A 22,657-nucleotide genomic window follows, 5' to 3' on the forward strand; every position below is an offset into this window, starting at 1 on the left:
AATTAGTGAAATAGTTACCTTGAAACACATTTTCCATGCATTTAAATTTTGTGGCTATATCAGAACTTACATGGGTAAATTCTTCATTCATGAGTAGAACAACTGTTTGGGTTTCACTTGAATATTTACAATTTATGTTGGTGCTTAAGTATTTATATCACAAATGTTTCCTTTGTTCTGAATTTGAGAAAATGTATTTAGTTTTTTTTCAATCTTAACAGATGGATCTTGTTGCTACAATAGAAAAGAAGATAATTGTAAATATAAAGATTGTAGCTAAAGTCTTCGCAGGTTTAGCTGTGGGTCACATTTGAAGGCCCCCTGTTCCCCTGGGGCTCTCAGGGAATTGCACATCTGCCCTGTGAAGGCTGGATGCTCTCTGATTGACAGTTAGGGAGTAGCAACATTTCAGTGTGTAGGTTTCATTTAGCGTAGAAGCCAGTTTTCTAGTGGGAGAAGAAAATGCTTTAAATGAGCTAATATGGAGGCCTAAGAATAGTGATAGCTCTATTTTATTCATTAAGGATTAGGGGAAAAGTGATCTAAGAGGGAATATTAAATGCATTCAGAGTGTCTGTTGTTAGTCTCCATTCAAGGGGAATACAGGGATCTTTTGGTCTAATAACATGAGGTAAAATTATAATGGGCGTTCAGTTGGTGAAGCTGGAGAGAACCTAGAACTAGCATCTTCATATTGACCAGGTCTCTCTGTTCTGTGCAGTAGAGGGGCTGTACGGCTTTGCGGTGTTCTTCGTGTGTGGCTTCTTTATAAAAAGGAGGTCAATGTTTTAGAAAGTATTTTTTATTGACAACTTCTAGGAATTGGCTCATTTACTAACTCCTGTCTGGGAACCTGTTTGACTTCGTGTTTGGATGTCATTAGAAAAAAATGAACTTGAAACTTTTTTTTCTTTTCTTCTTCTTCTTCTTCTTGACAGAAAGATCTTTCTTTATACTTTTACATTTTCTCCCCAGAATAAGCACCGTGTTCCCCCACCAGCGGATTTTTGTTGAGTGTGTACTTGGTGTCTTAGTGAAATTTAGCACTGTTAACTACTTTTTTCTTCTTGAAGCTCTTCCCATGAGTTAGTGATACTGCTCTGGCTTCTTTTTGTGATGTCTGTCCTTTGAAAGTGTTTCCTCTTTATAACCATTAAGTATTGAAATTTCGTAGGATTCTGACCTAACATTCTTCTCAGGCTGTCCTTGGGTGACCTCCAGCACCACACCTTCAGTTAACTGCCTGTGCATAGTAATGGTTCTAAGATCTGTATCTTAAATCCAGATTGCTTTGTAATCTTGAAACGCGTGTCCATCCAGCTCACAAAGGTCTGTCTTCCATACGTACGTGAAACTCAGCAAGGCTAAATTTTAGCCACCACTTTCACCCTCCCCGCGGCATCCTGCCGTCCTTTCTTCTCTCCTGGCCCAGAGAGGGGGAGGCGCGCAGAAGCCGGGTCCGCCTCTGGCTCTAACTCCTTCTTCGTGCCCGGTGAGCCTCCACCTTCTAATGATTCTATTCAATTATTTTAAAAGATTTTACCTTTTAAAAAACATATTTATTTATTTATTGGAGAGAGAGACAGAGATAGTGAGAGAGGCAGGGGCAGGGAGGAGAGGGAGAAACGCAGGACCAGCTGAGCGGGGGCCCGACGTGGGACTCGGTCCTGGAAATCTGGGATCATGACCTGAGCTGAGGGCAGTTGCTTAACCAGCTAGGCCCCCCGGATGCCCAAGTTTTTACCTTTAAGTCCCTGCACCCAACGTGGGGCTCAGACTCAGAACCCTGAGATCAAGAGTTGCACACCCCACGGCCTGAGCCCGCCGTCTCTCCCTCCTGTCCGTTTTAAATCCATAGGCTCTAGAGTCCATGGCATCTCATTTCGGTTACTAAAACAGCCTTGGCTCCTCTTCCCTTCCGGTTTCGGCTTTCTACAATCCACTCCTCACTGCGAGGTTGTGTCTGTTTTTCTCTGCTTACAGTTCTTCAGTGCCTTGTTGCCACTTGAACTTTCTCAGTTTCCTAGGATGAGTAACACTACTGGCTAATTCTGTGCTAAGCGTTCTCTTACGGCCGGAGTAGGTAAGCACTGTTCCCTCCACTTCACAAGTGGGACACTTTGGAAAGGCTAACTAGTGTGATTTGTGCAGGGCAGACTTCCCCGGGTGAGCGGAGCGGCAGCGCACTTTGAACTCAGGTGCGCTGGGCCAAAGTCCTTCCAATCCTGACCTCCGAGCCTGGAGCCTTCCAGAGCCTGAGCCGGCCCTTGCTTCTCCGCCCTCTTCCCCCCACACCACTTCCTTTCATCCTCTCACCAGCCATGTGCAGTTCCTTCTTCCAGGGCGTGCTCAAAACTTGTTGCCCGAGTCTAAAACTGCTTTAAGGGTTCTCAAAAAACCATTTTTGACAGTTTTTTGGAACACTGCAAATGTGTGAGACACTTTAGCATGTCCAGAATAGAAGATCAGAGAATGAGACGTAGGAAAGGTAGAGGTAGTTTTCCATACATAGTTGGTTTTGAATTTCAAAGCTGTTGCATTCTTCACATTTAATAAAAGCTCAATACCTGCCTGTGTGAGAGGAAGATTAGACAAAGTGCAAACCCGCTTTATCAGAGCCTTTTGAAATCCTAATGGCCTTCACGTGGCTGTTCCTGGAGGCCCCTGTGTGCATGTTCTCAGCTGGGGTAGGAGGCTCGACCCTGTGAACACAGGGGACGTAAGCCGCGGAGGATGGGCTGTGTGTGTTCTCTTGCACCCGACGTTATAGTATCACAACAGGCTAAATACCGCAGCAGATTTTTTGTAGAAAGAATACTGAGGTAAATGGAGTCATAGTTGATTTGGAATCACTTTCATTTCAAATATGTCACTCCATTTCTCTTCGTCTCTCTCCATCACCCCTTCCAACATGTTTTAAGGCAAAATGACCTTTATTCAATTAAAAATAAAAAAGCCTTTCCTCCATAGTTTGGAAAGGATGTGGTATTAAAAGAAAAAGATCATATGGATAGAACTTTCAAAAATATAGGTAAATATTTGGTTTTGGAAATGGTTGAATCTATAACTGGACTTGGAAGCTAATGTAATTATACACTTTTAATTAAAATTCATAGTTTTCTGTTAAAAAAGCAGGAGTTTTTGTGGGTTGTTTTGTTTTGTGTTGTTTTTACCATTCATGTATTTTAGAGGTAGGACATTCCATTCTGCTCTCAAAAGTTTTAATTTGCCATATTATCCAAAATAATCTTTTGCTATTTTCTTAAATAATAAAAATGCAAACTAATAGTTGATTTAATGAATTTTGTGTTATATATTACAGTAATCAAACACTGTATGATTTGAAAAGAATATATAACTTAGTGTTGATGAATAGAATACATAATAATTTTCCTTAATTTTTTAGGTAATTGCTTAAAAGTATATAGTGTATCTCTTTTCAAATCCCAGTAGCTATAGAACTTTATAAAATAAAATCAGTTTTAGTGGGAAAAATTATTCTTGACAGATTATTTAAAATGAAAACCTACACTGAAAAGGTCTCATAATTGCTTAAAATAATAGTTTCAATAAGCAAATTCTTCTTGGACTGACCCAGTCACCTAGTCAGGTGACTTTGCTAAAGTGCTGAAAGACCCATCCTTTTCAGTTCCTGTACTATTGGAAGAAATCGGGGGATATGAATATGCTGTGTCCTGTAGGTCAGTATTACGGATTCCTGAGTGCCAGACTGTGGTTTGTTTTAAATGATTGCGGTAGAAACTCAGCAGGGAGACCGGCCACTGTGAGCGAGGATAATCAGGAAACTCTAAGAAAGTAAAATCTGAAGCACGTCTTGAAAGTTAGATATGTTTGAGACTATAGCAGTGACAGCCTTCTTTTCTTGTTTCTTCTATTTTTTCTTTTTCTTTTTTTTAAATTTTAGATAGCAAAAGTTTTATCCTTTTCTCCTGGAAAGGGGTAACTCTGAAATGGTGAAGTAGAGAGTAATGAAAGCAGAGACTCTTAGCTGGCTTCTGCAGACGTTTTCCTGGTTTGGGGAGTGCCACATGATTTCCCACTTACCTAGTAAGTTCCGGCTTCCTGGGATTCGTGAGGTGCTAAAGAGGCACGGAGGGTGCTCTGGTTGTGGGAATGGTGTGACTCTGAGCTGTGTGAGGTGTCAGAGGCTTCTATGCAGAGAAACGGTGACAGCAGTATTAGGAGGACTAACGCAGTGATCACAACTCACGTGGACACTGTATCAGACACGTTAACTTTTTAAAAAGGGTTTAATATTTTTGGAGGAGCTTTCAGTTCACAGCAACATTACTAGAAAGTTACAGAAATTTCCTGCGTACCCCCAGGGTCTTCATACATGCATATCCTCCCCCCTTACCAACATCCGCCACCAGAGTGGTACACTTGTTACAGCAATGAGCCTCCGTTGACGTGTCATAGTCACTCAGAGTCCACTGGCATTCACTCTTAGTAGTGTAGATTCTGTAGGTTTGGGCCAACATGAGATGTATCATCATTATAGTATTGCACAGAGTATCCACTGCAGTGAAAATCCCTGTAGTCCTTCTGTTCATCCATTCTCTCATCCTCAGCCCCTGACAACACTGATCTTTTTGTGGTCTCCATAGTTTCACCTTTTTTACGATGTCATACAGTTGGAGTCACACCACATGTAATGTTTTCCGATTGCCTTTTTTTCACTTAGTAGTGAAAAAACTTAGTTTAAGTTTCCTCCGTGTCTTTTCATGGCTTGATAGCGCCTTTCTATTTAGGACGGACTAATATTCCATTGTGTGGATGGGTCATAGTTCATTGATCCATCCACCCTGAAAGACATCTTGGTTGCTTCAGAGTTATTATCAGTCGGAATAAAGCTGCTGCAAACCTCCAGGTTTACCTTTGCTTACGTACAAAGACTGTTATGCTGGATTGTAAAGTAGTTGGTACTGAAGAATCCACCATATAAGTCTTCTTCCAAAGTGGGTGTATCATTTTGCATTCCCATAAGTAAAGCTTGAGCATTCCTGTTGCTCCACATCTTTGCCAGCATTTCATGCCATCAGTGGTCCAGATTTCTGCCATTCTCATAGGTGTGTAGTGTTGTCTCACTGTTTTCATTTGTATTTCCCTGATGTATGATGTGGAAGCTATCTCTGTATCTTTACTATGGTATCTGTAAGGCCTTTGGCCCAGTGTTTTAGAGTTCTTTGTATATTTTGGATCAGTCCTTTATCAGACGTGTCTTTTGTAAGTATTTTCTTACAGTCTGTGGCTTGTCTACTCCTTCTCCTGAGATTGCCTCTCACACAGTGGAAGTTCAGCTTATCAGCTGTTCTTCCGTGGATCATGCACTTGGTGTTGCATCTAAAAAGTAATTGCCATTTCCCAAGGTCAGTGAGATTATCTCCTTCGTTATCCTCTAGGAGGGCTGTAGTTTTGTGTTTTACATTTACGTCCATGATACATTTTGTGTTCATTTTTGTGAAGGGTGTAAGGTGTGTGTCTAGATTCATTTTTTTGGCATATGGGTGTCTGATTGCTCCAGCACCATTTGTTGAAAAGACTGTCTTTGCTTTTGCTCAGTCATATGAGCAAATCGTTTGGCTATGTTGGCTATATTTATATGGGTCTTTTGCTGGGTTCTCTTTTATTCTGATGATCTGTTTGTTTCTCTTTACCCAATACCATATGGCTTGACTATTGTAACTTCATACTAAATCGAAGTTGGGCAGTGTCAGCCCTCCAACTTTGTTCTCCTCCAAGCATTTATTGGCAATTCTGAATCTTTTGCCTCTCCATATAAACTTGAGAATCAGTTTGTTGATATCCACAATATAACTTGCTGGAATTTTGATTGGGATTTCATTGCATATGTAGATTAATTGTGGAAGAACTGACATCTGGACAATATTGAGTCTTCCTACCCATAAACATGGAATATCTCTCCATTTATTTAGTTCTTCTTTGATTTTGCTCATCAGAGTTTTGTAGTTTTCTTCATATGGGTTGTATGCGTGTTTTGTTAGATTTACACTGCCTGTGTATTTCATTTTTGGATCCTAATATAAATGGTATTGTGTTTTTAATTTTAAATTTACTGCTGATGTATGAGATAGCAATTGACTTTTATATATTAGCCTTATATCCTGCAACTTTGCTATAACCACTTAGTTTCATGAGGGTTTTTTGTAGTTGATTCAAATTTTCCGCACAGGCGTGTCATCTGTGAACAAAGACCATTTAATTTCCGCCTGTGTAATCTGTATACTTTCTATTTCTTTTTCTTATCTTACTGCATTAGCTAGTACTTTCAGCACCATGTTGAAAAGAGGGTATGTATTTGCCTGTTCCTGATCTTTGTGGGGAAACTTCAAGTTTCTCACCATCAAGTATGATGCCACCCATAGGAAGTTTGTAGATACTCTATCAACTTGAGGAAGTTTCCCTTTGTTCCCATACTAACTTTTCGAGTCCTCACAGCAGTTATTATGAGCCGGGTGTTACTGTCTGTGTTTCACAGATAATGATACTGACGCATAGAGAGGCAACTTAAAAAGTCACACAGCTGGTGAGGTGACAGAGCCTCTGTTTAATTTCTCAAGTCTGACACCAGTGCGTGATCTTGCCGTTCAGATTTGCTTGGAGAAGAGAAGATATTCAAGGTGGGGAAACTGCCAGGATTGTTTGGGAAGCTCCGTGGTAAATCTGAGTTATTTTCCTGATCTTCCTGAACTTTAGGGTTGTGATCTCAAGGCCACTTTCAGATAACTTCCTGGGAGAGGTAAGACGGAGTACTCCTTACCCCTGTGAGTTTCAGATGATGGAATTGGTGGAGTTCCAGTGCTCTAGGGTCCTTGTGAGGATGAGACCATGCCTTCTCCCCATTTTCTGCTGAGTTCATGTCCTCTGGTTCTTTGATTTCCTGTGAGCTCAAAATCAGAATTTTTTTGGGGGGGGGTAGAGATTTATTAATCAGTTACTCTATCTTTACCTTTTTAAATTTTCTTATACAGAAATTTCTGATGTGGATATGATACAGATAAAAATGGTGGTGTACCGAACACTGTGCTTTCTTTTTATGTTTGTTATTTTTAACCTTCTAGCCCTGCGAGCGGTTGGTGGTGGTAGCCACACTGACAAATAGTCTACAGATTTCCTTAGCTCCTGCAAGGTGCTATGGCAGTAATTTATGATACCCTGGGGAAACAGACTCAGGATTAAAATATTTAGTGATACAAGGGAAGAAGACATGAAGTTCTGACAGGTGCAGAGAATGAGAGAAGACCATAGAGGAAGAAGGACTTCCTTTTCTTCCTTTCCTTCTTTTCTGGCTCCCTTTGTTGTTTGCAGACCGTTACTCTTCCTGAGAAACCTGTGATCTTTCTGCCATAGTTCCTTTCCTTTTCGCCATCTTCTCCACATCATTCTCAGGTTTATTGAGGATCTGGCAGCGGACTTTCCACTTCTGTGAATGTGGGGATTTCGGTTTGTTTTATCTGTTCCTCAGAGCCTAGTACAGTGGCTGGCTCACAGGAAGGGCTGAATTCTTACTGAAAAAGTACATTTTTAAAACTCCCTTGACTTATGTACCCGTAGAACTTGAGCAGCCCATTCCAAAGACCAAGCCTTACACCTTACTGCTTGAGGCAGCTCCAACACTGAAACTGTTTTTCAGCTGTGGACGTATAATACATGTTGATTATTAGAAATTTAGAAAATGGATAGACCAAAAAAAAATTTTTTTCACTCAGAATCTAGCTACCTGGAGGTGAAAGTGGGTCTTTTCCATTTATATCTTTCTCGGCTTTTTTTTCCTATGCACATGCAAATGTATTTTTAATTTTTGGAGGAATCACAGTTTCATTTTGTGAAATCTTTCCGTGCAATTATTTATTCACTTAAAATACGAATGCCTGCTGTGTGTGCGTTGGAAATGGGCCCTGCAGCCGGAGCGCTGCTTGAGAGAGGCTGGCGGGCGAGGGCGTCGGGGCTGATGGCCACGCCGTGCTGCCCCAGGAAGCTCCGGAGTCTGTACCACCAGCCCGTGTTTTTACTTTGGAACTGATCTTTTTATTGTCAGAACAGTGTGCCGTGATGATGTTCTTAGGGTAAATTCAAAGAAGAGGAATTCTGGGTCGAAGACTATATTTTAGTCTTTTAAACTTGTTCTAGAGAACAGTTGAACCACTCTATATTCTCACCAGAAGGGTGAGCTAGTTTGTGTAAACACTAGTTTATCTGGATCCACACAAGAAAGTATGGTAGTTTTTTTTTTTAATGATTCTAATTTATATACCATAAAATTCACCCATTGAGTAAGTGTTCAATTCAGTAATTTTAAATAAATTCACAAAGTTGTGTAATTACTACCAGACTCCACTTAGAACATTTCCTTTAGCCCGGAAAGATCCCTCAAGTCTCTTTGTAAACATATCCCATTCCCGGTGCCAGTCCTCAGCAACCAGTAGACCTGTTGTCTTTCCCGTAGATTTGTTCTTTCTCCAAATGTGAATGGAATCACGGATTCTGATGTGGTCTTTCCAGTTTGCCTACTGTCACCAGCATCCCTGTTGCAACATCTGTCATTAGCTTGGTCCATTTTTCTTTTGTTCTTTTATCTCTTATTTATTTTTTATTGTGGTAAAATACACATAAAAATATACCATTTACGGACGCCTGGGTGGCTCATTTGGTCAAGCTGCTGCCTTCGGCTCTGGTCATGATTCCAGGGTCCTGGGATCGAGTCCCACGGCAGGCTCTCTGCTTGGTGGGGAATCTGCGTCTCCTACCTGCCATGCCCCCTGCTTGTGCTTGCCCTCTTTCTCTCTGATGAATGAATAGATAAATAAAATCTTTAAAATGTGTGTGTGTGTGTGTGTATCATACACATATGTGTGTGTGTATATATATATATATATGCCATTAAAATTATTTTCAAGTGTAGAGTTGGTTGGTATTAAATGCATGTACACTGATTGGCAGCCATCACTGCTGTCCATCTCTAGACCTTTTCTCATCATCTTGAAGCTCTGTGCCCGTTAAACCATAACTCCCCACCCCTGCTGCTCAGGAATTACTATTCTGCTTTGTGTCTGTGTGAATTTCACTATTTGAAGTTCTCTCTTTTTGGTGGTTCTTTTTTTAAAATAAGCTTTTTAAAATAAGCAGAAAGCCCAATTCGGGGTTCGATCCCAGGACCCTGAGATCATGACCTGAGCCAAAGGCAGAGGCTTAACCCACTGAGCCCCCCAGGTGCCCCTCCTTTGTCTTTTTGAAGATAGCTGTCCGGATGGTGTGGAGTGGTATCTCACTGCGGTTGTGATTTATATTTTCTAATGATTAGTGATGTGGAGTATCTTTTTGTGTATTTATTGGTTGTGCACTGGTATGTCTTCACTGGGGATACGTCTGTGCAAGTTCTTTGCCGGTTACTGGGCTGGATTTTTTGTTGTTGCGTTGTAGGAGTGCTTTATGTTTTCTGCATATTAATTCCTTACCCAATAGTAGCACTTGCACATAGTTTTTCGTCCCTCTCTGTGGGCTGGCATTCTACTCTGTTGATTGTGTCCTTTGATGGATAAATTTTTTTATTTTGATAATACCCAAATTATCTATTGTTACGTGTGTTTTTGGTGTCATATCTAAGAAATCATTGCCAAATCCAGTGTCCAATCTTTAGCCCTATGTTTTCTTATAGGAGTTTTTACTTTATATGCTTAGGTCTTTGATCCATCTTAAGTTAATGTCTGTACGTGGTATAAAGTAAGGGTGGAACTTCATTCCCTGGCATGTGGAGATCCAGTTTTCCTACCACTGGCGCTTGAAAAGACTGCCCCGCCCCCCATTAAATGGTCTTGACTTGTCCCTTTTTGTTGCCAGTCTGCATTCATCGTGTACATGTATATACTGCAGTTACTGCTCCACCTGCCGGGGGCGCGCACGGTGGGTTGTTTGCAGCTTTAGGCTTGTCCTTGTGCTGCTGTGAACATGTATGTGTGACCTTTTGGGTGGCGTCCGTTTTTGTTTCTCTTGCGTAGACCCCCAGAAGTGGAATTACTCGATAATTGGTAACTGCGAGTGCAACTCTGTAGGAGACGGCAGTGTTTTCCTAAGCTCCCACAATCATTCTGTCCCCAGCAGCAGTGCACAGGACTTCCTTTTCTCTTTACTCTCACCAGCACTTGGTGCGGTCAGTGCCTGTAAGATACGGAGTGGTAGCTCCCTGTGGGGGACTCCTACTTCTCAGAGGACGGCAGACCCCTCCCCCGCAACACATGGGATGCGAGTGTCGGTCTTCTGGCTGGAGCCTCCTGTCCCTTCCGGCTCTCCTTTTTTCCCACCACTCAGTCCGAAGCTTTATAAGCCCCCCCCCCCCCCCCGTCTCTTGTTTCTTCCTTCCTTCCGGCTGCAGGTCCGTCTTCAGCCACTTTCTTACGTTGCTAATCTTGGACGGGGGCAGCCGTGTGTACCCACTGCTTGTGAACCTGAGCGGTTGCTCCCACCAGAGCAGGTCACATACAGTTATGGTTTGATACTGCTGTGAGTTTTTCTGTAACTTTTTGTTTTGATTGAATTTCAAATTTAGCATAGAAGTTGCATGAATCGTACAAGGAGCTCCTGTTTCTTTTTCCCAGATTCTCAGTCTTTATGCTTTGTCCTATTTGTTTATCATAGTCCTTTCTCGGTCTCTTTTTCTTTCTGTCTGCATTTGTGTATGTATAAATATACGCACACTCTTTCCTGACTCACTGGTGTAAGCTGCAAACTTTCTCAGGTTGCAAAGCTAATAAGGGGTCAAGCAGGGATTTGAATCCAGATACTTGTGTGTGTGTGTGTGTGTGTGTGTGTGTGTGAGAGAGAGAGAGAGAGAGAATATGTGTGTGTGCGCGCACACACGCACACGCAGTGTCTGGCCCGTACTTCCGGTGTCAGGAGATGCCTCTTGAATGGACCAGAGAGCACAGTTCCCCTGGCAGAGGCTGCATCCCTTCTCTTCTTGGGGTTTTGGCATGTGCAGGTGCTTGGGATTTGGAGCCCGGCTCCCTGGGTTGGGGTTCTTGCTTTCCTGCCTGCTGGCGGTTTGTCCCCAGCCGCTTCCCTGGTCTCCCTCAGGCTCTGTTTCCTCATCTCTGCAATGGTGGAGTGAGAGCTCCTGCCTGGGAGGGATCTTGTGAGGGTTAGAGGGGACAGTACAGGGAAGCCACTTATCACGGACCCTCTCACTTCTGTTTGTGGCCTGTCCTGGTCTTCTGACATGGCTCCCCGCTTCTCTTCGTCCACCCTGCCCCACGGGTGCCCCGCGATGGTTTTCCTGGCAGAGCTGATAAGACGTCCGGCGTTTGTTTAGCAAACAGAGAGCTCTGGATAAGGGTCTGGGCCAGAGTCCTCTTTAGACTTGCTCCGAGCTCCTAGTTAGAGCTGTGAGACCGAAGCCTCGCACAAAGAGGCAGGTGACAGGTGCGGGATTTGGCAATCCAGTTCCCGGAGCCATGGCACTGTTCAAGCACATGAAACTGGCATCCCAGTTTGTGAAGATTTTTGATTGCCCTTCTAAGTCTCCGGAATATTTCAGAAACAGCAGCTCTTTAAGGCCCCACAGAATCCAGGGTCACGCATGTGGAAGCAGCACAGAAATTTGAGGCAGCCTGACATGTCTGCCCCTGTCCTGCACGCCTCTCAGAGGTACATGTTTTCCAGCAAAGTCTTGTGTCTTGTTGTTGGATCACACAATCTAGGTTTTTCTTCAGAGGAGAAGTCTCTGCAACAGGCGTGACCCTGTTTGGCAAGTAGAAGGAACAGAAAGTCATCAAAGCAAATAATTCCAAAGTAAGATTTCGCTGGTCTTGTCTTTTTAGTCAGTAGACTGTGTAGAGTAAACCTGTGGGGGGCGATTGGGGGTTTTTAACAGTGACGTAAGGGGGTGCATGGGAAACTAGAGGCTGCGTGGAGGGTAGGGGGAGTGGCACCGGCACCTCTGAGGAATCTGCCCGTCATTTGCTGGTCTGTGTGTGCTTGAACCCTAAGCCATCCTCACTCTTCTGTAACTTACTTTTCTCGGAATAATTAAATACCTCTTTGAAGGAGATGGTTATGAGCACCTCTTGTCTCATTGTTTTCAGCCCATGAGTTTCATTTAGGTAAAATTTTTAATGTTAATGTTTTGTAATGCTGTCTTAATTTCTTAAGAGAATCAAGAGTGAAATATTTTAGAGAAAAATAGCACCGAGGGCTGCTGATTGGTCATCAGTACCCTTGATCTGTTTGTCAGCGTCTGCTGAGAAACGGGTCCCAGCTTTCCGTGTGGTATTCTCTGATGCTGTCATCCGTGTATTTGAGAAGCACGGATGGAAAGGTTTTATAGGGAAATCGTATTTGGAGATCAGTTCAGGAGAACTCTTCAAACCTGCTTTTCTCTTGAAATTGTGAATCCTACTCTCCTTGGGTCTTTGCTTTGGGCTGACTTAAAGCCAGGTCCTGGAGACTCTAACTTCCTCGCGGTGTATTGAGGCCTGCACTGGAGTCAGTTGGACTTTTTAAGATTGAAGACCAAGGAGCTGTTACAGGACCCATCGTTGACAAAGTATAAACAGTTCTTGGCTGAATGCTCGATGGCTTCAGACTTTGGTGGCGAGCAGTTTATTTTGTGTTTTATAACTACACCAGAAACCGGAAAGTCTGGCCTTGGGATGATGGATTCAGGCCTGCCTAACATTTCCAAGTCGGTATCACGAACATAGGAGCTTCAGTTATCAAGACGATCTCTGCGTGATGCGGAGATCCCAGTCGACGCGTGTTCTGGGGTCAATCACTCCTAAGTAGCTCTAAAGCTAATACGCTCTGCTTTTGTTCTACTTTTGTTCCTAGTTGAGGAAGATCTGAAAGTCAGTCAAGTCACCAGTACTTCCTTTGGCAGCCGAGGTGGTGCGGGTATACGTGCGGGTATTTTAGTGATGTTGGGTAGAGACTGGTCTGCGGACCATGCTTGGGTACAGTGAGCCCTGGGCGCTGTCCGTGTCCCGAAGAGAAGGGAGAGAAGGGAGGAAGCCTTACCCACAGACTCCTCATCTGATGGGCTCTTGTAGGTTGCTGTGGATTAATCTGCTGACTGTTTAATGGCCTGGAAGGAAAAAAAAGTTGCTAATTCAGATCGGTTTAGTGTGTTCTACACTGTTCAGTCGTTCTCTGATTGATCCCGAGCATTAAGATGAAAAAGACTGGTAATTTGGTTTTTACCTGGAGATTGAGTTTCCTCTGATGGGTCTGTAAGAGGCTCGGGGTTGGTTCTTGTGTGGGTAAGTGCAAGTCACACGTTGATGCATTATGTGAATATTTGAGGGCCTGGAATACCTGTTTAATGCAGCTGTGTCAGGTGTTAGAAATAAAGGGGAAAGACAGATGGCTTCTAACATTTAGTGTTATCAAATTGTTATGGGCCAAATTAATAACTGGGTTTAACTTTTTTTTTTCTTTTTCTTTTTTTTTTTTTAAGATTTTATTTATTTATTTGACAGAGAGAAATCACAAGCAGACAGAGAGGCAGGTAGAGAGAGAGGAAGGGAAGCAGGCTCCCTGCTGAGCAGAGAGCCCGATGCGGGACTCGATCCCAGGACCCTGAGATCATGACCTGAGCCTAAGGCAGCGGCTTAACCCACTGAGCCACCCAGGCGCCCATAACTGGGTTTAACTTTGAGAGGAAAGGTGACTTATGTATTAACATGTGCTGTGTTTCTTAGCAGTGCTGTTTTGGTATTTACTTTTCTCCATATAGTTTATCCCACTTGCAAGAGATAGTATTTATATGCAAGATAATTGTTAACTGGGATTAATGAAAGGCTTTGTAGAAAAAAAGATTTCATGATGGCTGGAAATTAAAATTCCATCCTGTATTCTCTGTGAACAATATAATAAAGTAAAAATAGTATTTAAAACATCAGTCATTCAGGGGCACCTGGCTGGCTCAGTCAGTTGAGTGTCTGCCTTTGGCCCAGGTCATGATCCCCGGGGTCTTGGGAGCCCCCGAGGGGGGGCCCCCCCCTCCTTGCTCAGCGGGGAGCCTGCTCCTCCCCCCCACTGCTGCTCTCCCTGCTTGTGCTCGCTCACTCTCTCTGTCAAAGAAATAAATACAGACTTTAAAAATAAATAAAATAAAACATCAGTTATTCAGTAGTAACATTTTTTATTAGATGGGTAGTAACAATTTATTCAGACTTGTAAGTGGTAAGAATTAGGGGAGAAAGCAGCCCACCTAACTCGCTCAGGCTGGGTTTGTGTCTTCCATGGTCTCATCCCCACAGCTCTGCAGAGCAGCAGGTGGATGAATGGGTTCACGAAAGGTGTGTGCCTGGGAGTGCTGTATCTTGGTAATGTTGGTCTGACCATTATACTAAGAGAATGGAGAAAAATTGTTTAAGTGGAAAGGCTACTCAAAAATAGCTATTATTTTGGGCATTTGAACTTCGTGGTAAACACGTTAAAATGTTTGAAATGAATTACAGTTTTTTTTTTTTTAAAGATTTTATTTATTGGGCGCCTGGGTGGCTCAGTGGGTTAAGCCGCTGCCTTCAGCTCAGGTCATGATCTCAGGGTCCTGGGATCGAGTCCCGCATCGGGCTCTCTGCTCAGCAGGGAGCCTGCTTCCCTCCCTCTCTCTGCCTGCCTCTCCATCTACTTGTGATTTCTCTCTGTCAAATAAATAAGATTTAAAAAATAAATAAATAAATAAAGATTTTATTTATTTATTTGACAGAGAGATCACAAGTAGGCAGAGAGGCAGGCAGAGAGAGAGAGAGAGAGGAGGAAGCAGGCTCCCTGCCGAGCAGGGAGCCCGATGCGGGACTCGATCCCAGGACCCTGAGATCATGACCTGAGCCGAAGGCAGTGGCTTAACCCACTGAGCCACCCAGGCGCCCCAAATTACAGTTTTTCTTAAAAATACTTTTAAATTCCTTTTAAGTTCCTGAAGAAGTCTCTTGGCTCAAATTACCTAGTTTACTATAAGTTTATCTTTAGGTTTTATATTTGAATACTGGTCATTGATCTTTTTCAAGAGAAAAATCTTTTTTTTTTTTAATGGAAGCTTTGATTTGAGAAAACTCTTTAGGGACATGAATTATTTTGTAACATAACTGTAATGACTGAGCAAGGCAGTGTGAGCAAACTGCTTTCCCTATAGTTTCTGAAGAATCAGTAGACATTCTGAAGCAATTCCTGATGAAAGGAAGGAGCTGTATTGCCTTTATTTGGGAGGCAGCTTTTGTTGAAATGCAGTAAATTCATGTCAGTTTTACTTGAAAATCTAGGACCAGGAAATAATGTTTAGTAGAATTTGTTAGAATTGTAAGCTCCCTCTCCCCAACTTTGAAAATTGATGGTGAATTTGTTCAAGCTCCTATTCATGCCTTATGCTTGTTGTAAAATAATAACACGTGTTATTTATAAAGCAATCCCAGGGGTGCCTGGCCGGCTCCGTCAATGGAGCATGTGACTCTCGATCTCAGGGTGGTGAGTTCATGCTTGTTGGGCATAGAGCTTACTTTACTTTATTTTTCTATTTTTATTTTTATTTTTATTTTTTTAAGAAGGCTCCATGCCCAGCGTAGAGCCCAACACAGGGCATGAACTCATGCCCTGAGCTGAGATCAAGAATCAGATGCTCAACCAACTGAGCCGGCCAGGCACCCTGTGCAGAGCTTACTTTAAAATAAAAATAAAAAATAAATGAAAAGCAGCCCAGGTTGATCTTATTCAAGATACCAAATCGTTTTCAAGGCAGTGATAAGATAAAAGAAGTGGATAGAGAAGGTAAGAAAGGAAAGTTTGTTTCTCTGTCACATCTAAATGAGGATGATTAGTTAGAAAGTTTTTTCAAGATAGTAAAAAGTAAAATAATGACTTAATAGTACACAGATACTTTCAGGACCTTGAACTCATCAGTTATGTGGCACCTCTTCATGTAACTTCAACTTGTAATATTTATCTTGTACCCCACATAGCTATAACTCACTCACATCTTAAATCTGAATGGCTGTTTCTTTTGTCCTATTTCATGAAATCAGCTCTACTGATGTATGTTTGCATGCAGTGACATTTACTAATTTTTAGCATGCAGCTTTAGTTATGACAGATGAATGTATTTATGCCACCGCTGTAGCGGTCATGTTGTGGGGCATTTGTTACCCAGAGCGTGTCCTCATGTCCCTTTGGAGCTAACCTCCTCTCCCACCCCTGGCCCCTGGGCCTCCATTCTGTCTGGTGGCTATTTCTAGCATTTCCTCTGATGTGGATCACACACCAGCCAATCACACGCCATAGTGCCCTGGAGACGTAGCCGTGTGGCCCGCTTGTCGGGGCTTCACTTCTTTCCTTGCTCAGTAGCGTTCCGTGGCGCGCACGTGTCACAGTTTGTCCGCTCACCAGTGGATGCCGTCCGGATCGTGCCACCGCCTACTGGCATAAATAAGGCCGTCGTGAATGTTTGAACGCAAGCCTGTGTGTGCACATGCGTGCAGAAACCTAGTGGTTGGGGATTCGCTCAGATGTCAGTCTCCGTCTCATAGTTCTGGGAGGGAAGACAGAAAAACCTTATACAGACCAAAAGATAAAATTTGTCCTGGAGAAAAAGCTGAATTGTCAGCTGTTATTCTCTTATTCTTTATACCTTTGTTATAGTCCTTGTCTTTTCCCTTTCCCCGAGAAAAGCTACTACCTTTGATCTCTATAAAACTTCTTCTTAAAATGGTATTCCTTATTTAAAACTCTCTTGGAAGAATAAGCTGAATTTTAGATGGGCTTGTTGAACTGTGGCTGTTTTACAGTACTTCTGTCCCCTACCCCTTTGTATCTCTACCTCATACTAAGTTTTATTTTTTGGAGCCTTTTTTATTTCTTTCTGCAGCACCTCCTCTCTGAGAGTTGGGAGTTACATAGTGTGGTCTGAGAAGGGTCTACATAAGAAGCTACAGGTAAAGGCTTATGACATTTTATGTATATATGCATATATATATATATATATATATATATGATAGGAGTTTGCTGGAAATTCAGCTGCAGGCTCTGTTTGTCTGACTTAATGACTAATGAAGCGTAATATTTACTAACAAATGTATGCTATAATCTCCTTGGCGCTGTGGCTCAGAGTCAGTTTAGAATCAAAGGATGCCTGAAAACTCGCTTCATGCCCTCCCAGATGTGTATGTATATATACAAATGTCCACAGACACATTCTATGCTACCTTTTTTTTTTTCTTTAAAGATTTATTTATTTGGGAGTGGGCAGAGAAGGAGAATCTCAAGCAGACTTGACACTGAGCACTCGTGACCCCAACATCATGACCCAGGCCAAAACCAGGAGTCAGATGCTCAATGGCCTGAGCCACCCACCTTCCCCTCACATCCTGTATTTCTTAAATTGGGGATTTGGGCTTCAAAATTGATTTAAATTTTAGATTTGAGTTATCATCTTTCACAAGGTGGATTATTCTGATTCTTTTATTAAAAGGGCATCAACATGCAGCATTCAGAGGCTAGAGTTTGAATTGAGATCAGAGGAAGGTTTAGAAAGCTAGTGCATACATCGGTGGACAGAGGATTTCCAAATGTGCTGCGTGAGAAAATGGTTGTCAAACACAGGGAAGAGGTTGGCATAAAGTACCTTTGCCTGTTTTGACATTAGGCATCTGTAAGGGCCTGTTAAGTGCCTTCTTTAAACAAGGTGGTGTTTGCTGTTGGGTTACAGGGATTAATCTGATAGGGAGCCTGCCCCAGAGGAGGCCACACTCTGTAACAGAGCTGATCTGGAATTAGCTAAAGAACAGTAAATACTGTGCACGGGGCGCTTCGGCCTGATGGGAAGTATACTGACTGTGAGAGACTAAAATTCATCCCTTCTTCCCTGGTCATCTTTGCTCCGCCTTGACTTTCTAAATTTGCTGGTTTCTACCCCTCCACTTCCTGCCTTCTCTGTTAGACTGTGAGCTAGTGGTGCTGCTATCATTCCACTCCTTTCCCAAGGCAACTGTTGTACGACCTCTCCCAACAGAGAGACTGCTCTTCTGTGCCTCTTGACAAGCAGGGGGAAGGGAGTATGAGTACAAGATGCGGATTGTCCTGCTGTAGTCATCCATGCCCACAGCTGTGAGTCTCACGAAGACCCTGCAGTAGGTGAGCTAGAGGACGGAGGAGGACTAAACCGAAGGGGAACGTGGAGGGAGAAATAGGCCAGACACCGGGGAGGAAGGCGAGTAGGGTGTTAGCAGTGGGCGCGTGTGGGGCCGTTCTCACTTTTCATGTTCCCTCTCGCTGTTTTCTTTGCTCCTTCCTCTTTATTTTATGACTTCATGCCACTACAGTGTGTGCGTATTACGCATTTGGGGGCTGGCTGGCTTCTTCGTGATTGACATCTGTTAGCTTGTCTTTCCAGGTGCTCTGTAGTGAATGTGTGCTTTGTCAGCGTTTTATTGGCATTATCAAGTTTTATTTGTTTGGGGAGGGACATTTATTCTACTGTTTTCTTGCATGTTGTTGGTCGCTCATCTCCTCCATTGGTTCTGCTTTGTAAGCAGAAGTTAACTGATCGTGGAGTTTTCAGCGAGGGGGCATCCCCTCTGCTGTGTTCCCCGTTGAAGAGCAGTCGCTCGGTGGGAGAGGTCTGTTTCCCTCACCGTGCTGTGGTCTGGGGAAGGCTGTGGCAGGCTGATATGGTCGGGAGGAGGCAGACATGCACAGGGCTTAGATCCATGGAGTCAAACCTGTCATCAGTGTGGATGGCACGTGTCATGCAGCACCCAGCATTGGATGTCATAAACCAGAGCACTATGACAAGTCACTACCTAGGTGGTCAGATGACTTTGGATTGCTGTCGGATTGGACTTCAAGTATGTAGAGATCAGATTGGGACAATGACCCACTTGATAGGTATTCAGAATCTTTAGAACATCAGCTTCAAATATTTATTTTTCTTACGTTTTATTTTCACATTTATAGAAAGTTACATCGATAATACAGATAATTCCCATATACTCCTTGGCAAGATTTGACCACTGCTAACCCTTTGCCACATTCACTCTTACGCTTTATTATATTATTTTTTTCCGGACTGTGGGACCATAGGTAGTGTGCATCCTGTCCCTTTACCACATCATATTTACATATTCTGACAAGGCCAGTCTTGGATTTTCAGCGGTAGTTCAGTTACCAAGTAAAGGAAATTTAATACTGATCCGATAGAATTCTCTACTCCAGTCCACTTTGGGATTTCTCCCTTTCTCCCGACATGTCCTTCCTTCATTGATCTTTCTCCAGTCCAGCATCCAGCCCAGAATCCCTTACTGCGTTTACTTAGCATGCTTCTCTGTTCTCCCTGAGTCAGGAGCGTTTCTTTCCCCTTTCCTTGTCTCTTAGGACGTTGGCATTGTGTGAAGAGTGACCATTTACTGACAGAGTCCCCTCAAGCTGGGCTTGTCCGGCGTATCCTTGTGACTCAGTTTAGGGGCTGTGGCGTTGGCAGGGTTGTGTCACTGGCGATGTGTGCTCCTCCGTGCGTCGTGTTGGCGGCAGCATGTCCACCTGTCCCGTTAGCGGTGATGCTCAATTTTGATCTTTTGGTTGAGGTGGTATCCGCCAGGTTCTTCCACTTAAAGCATTATTATTTTTCCTTTCACAATAAGCAGTGTGTTTGGAAGTAACTTCGAGACTCGGCGCACACGATTCCCTGTGAGACCTGCACCCACAGTGAGTTTGACCTTGCCACGGTCATTGTGTTTGACCTGGTCACTGCGGCGGCGGTTGAGGTTCAAGTACGGAACAGCGCAGACTCCGTGGTCTGGAGGGCGTCTGCTCCAGCCTTTGGGTTCCTTCGCTTCCGAGAGGGTCTCGTGTTGAGCTGGAACCCGTCTTCCAAGACTTGCACGTGCGGCTGCAGATTCTGTGCTTTGTACCATGTGAGATAAGCCCACTCTGTTTCCCTCTTGAATTGTCCTTCAGAACGCGTTCCTTTGTGACTTTTCTCTAGGTTTCTCACAGTCACGTCTTGTGACAAAAGATCTTCCTGAACTTGTAGCCATCCCGTTGGTTGCACGGTGGCATTCATTCATTAGCACCACCCTTCCCGTGGGGAGCCACGTCCGGGTTCCCGTTCTCGGTGTGGCTCATCAGGACACGGGACTGCTGTTGCTGTGATCTTAGCTGATACCTAAAGCCCCAGGCTTTGGAGGCCAGTAGGTCTGGATGCAAGGCCTGTCTCTGCCTCTTAGCTCTGTGATCTTCAACAAGTTCCTAGCGTCTCGAGACTCCTCATGTTGCATAATCTATACCGAGTTGGTCATCACTGCGCCCACCTCGTAGGGTGGGATGAGGAGTAAGCGTGCGCGTAAACCCGCCAGGACGGGCCTCCTGCACCGGGCTCAGCCAGAAAGCAGACTCCGGTGGTACAGCCCGAGATTTGTTCCATCCTCGTTAGCGGCTGTGTTTGATGGTAGACTCCCTCAGGAAGCTTAAGTTCTGCCGCAGCAGGGGGACACTCTGTAACACATGGTTCAGCTCGTGTGAAAGGTACTCTAAAGTTACAGCTTTCATGAGGCTTGAATTACTTCCTAAGTCATTTCTTTGCACAGTATAAGGAGAGTATAAGCATGCCTCTTTTACAGCAAAACAAATGTATAGTACCTTATTTCAGTGTTAATACTTTAAATGTTAGTGAGATTTAAGAATTGGGATGTACTTCTCATGGTATTTCTAAATCATGTGGCTATTATAAATAGTAAGTTTACTCTGTGACGTGCTAAAGCATTTCCTAAAACTTTTTGTAGAAATTTGATGCCAAAGCATTTCCTAAAACTTTTTGTAGAAATTTGATGCCCATGCGACACATGTAGGGGAAGTAGTTACGTGTGTATCCCAGGACATTTTGATCGGATGCAGTTCTGTTTTCCAGACAAGCCTTCTGACACTTGATCAATCTGTATCAGTAATGGTACTAGAGCAGTGTGAATCTGTGGGTAAATGTGCTGTAAACGTTCATAGTAAATGTCGGAAAACCTGGCTCTTACTTCGGTCGGAGCAGGACCAAGGATCTCATTCTAGCTACCCAAGAGGGTCCCAGGGGATGTTGTTGGGGCCATTGGAGTCATTCCCATTGACTGTCTGGTTGTAACAGTCGTTCTTTAGTTCTGGCTGTTCATGCTAAATGAATTAAACTTTAGAGAAGTGGAAAAAGACCTAGTTTTGCTTATTTGGGGTATGAATGGCTATATAAAAAATAATTCTTGCTCACCTCGCCTGGGGCCAGGTGAAGAAGAATCTCTGGTAAAGTTACATATTGCTGTATTTTACGTTGGTGTCAAATAGCAAGTGAAATGTTTTTATTTCTTAATTTTATCTCAATAGCCCTCTTTATGTAGCTATAATAGTGAAAGCACTCCTTAAAATTTTAGACAATTAAAATGTACACAGTCAATTTTAACTGTCTCAACTCTGTTTCATGTTAAATGTGTTACAGGAATGAATCTGAAGTCTGCTGCGGTAAAACACTGAAGGCTTTACAATGTTTTCTTGCATAAAACTCAGACTTTAAGTAGCTGCTTATGAGGCTAGGGAAGGCAGGAGGCTAATGTGTGTCTCGAGATACAGGACAGCTGTTTGCCCATCAACCTCAACTGTGTGAGTAGACTTAATGCATAGACCTAGGTCGCTGGGGGTAGTTAAATCTAAGTGAAGAAACACTTAAGTCAGCATGATGACACATTTCATAGGTGTTTTTTTCTGGTGGGTAGGAAACGGAGGGTGGAGTGGGTGGTAGATTTTTATAAAATATTTTTGAGAAAAACCGTAGCTAAGTATCATTAGTGACCATGCATCTTTTTTTTTTCCAGAATTATTTTAAGCATTGGAATTTGCATTACTAATCTTACAGTGAAGCAAAAGGTTATAATTCTTAAGATTGCAGTTTGTTTTGTAGTTGGTTTCAGACATTTTATATTACTGTATTTACCAGATAACCATAAACATGTATTTTGGGAATATGATGTTACATATTAATGTAGGAAATTGCTCTTGGGAATAATTTCATAATTTAAATTACAGTTAAGTTTTGCAATTTTTAAATAGTTCTTTTGAACCAGAGAGAGCATATACTTCCAAATAAATAAACTCCTGTTCCCTAGATGCAGTTTGGAAGTCTTTTAAACTTGCCAGCTTTTTATGTTTTAAAAGTGCTTTGGTAATCTTAAGTACCTGTTGAAGAAAAAAATTCTTCTCCTTTTCTTTTAGTAAAAGTTACTGCCTTAGTAATCAACTTGAGGCCAGCAAGGGTGGGAGCTGATTTTCCCCCCTCATCTCCCCTGGTTGTGTTTTTATTTTTGTTTTGTTTATTTTTTTGTTTGTTTTTGTTTTGTATTGGGGTGTTCTTTTCCTACATGGATTTAGGAATAAGACTTTTGAATGGCTTCCCCCCTTAGAAGAACACATGGTACGTATAGATGAGGTGATTAAAATACAAGACATTGATGTGAGCAAAGTGATGGGCATATAGATGAAACTTGACAAAATCTTACTAATTGTTCAGGGACACATGGAATGGAATGAATGGTATTTTCATGAAGATGAATTTACTTTCTCTTTCACATCGCAAATGTCTTAGTGGAAGGAAAGTCGGGGTTGACAG

At 42.8% G+C, this 22,657-nt stretch overlaps 1 protein-coding gene across 7 annotated transcripts in view; it reads left to right on the forward strand.

Annotated features, from left to right (window-relative positions):
- The window catches only part of ZFAND6 (zinc finger AN1-type containing 6), a 64,746-nt gene that overhangs the window by 11,795 nt on the left and 30,294 nt on the right, over window positions 1-22,657 (forward strand). For 2 of the 7 annotated variants that reach the window (XM_045067271.1, XM_013061990.2), the window contains exon 2: window positions 21,494-21,654. The exons of the other annotated variants lie outside the window; for them this stretch is intronic. The gene's annotated coding sequence lies outside the window, so the exon portion shown is untranslated. The remainder of the gene's footprint in view (window positions 1-21,493; window positions 21,655-22,657) is intronic. 7 annotated transcript variants of the gene reach the window in all.

This window comes from Mustela putorius, unplaced genomic scaffold (assembly GCF_011764305.1).
Source record: "Mustela putorius furo isolate JIRA1106 unplaced genomic scaffold, ASM1176430v1.1 tig00003875_pilon_pilon_pilon, whole genome shotgun sequence".
Taxonomy (NCBI): Eukaryota; Metazoa; Chordata; class Mammalia; order Carnivora; family Mustelidae; genus Mustela; species Mustela putorius.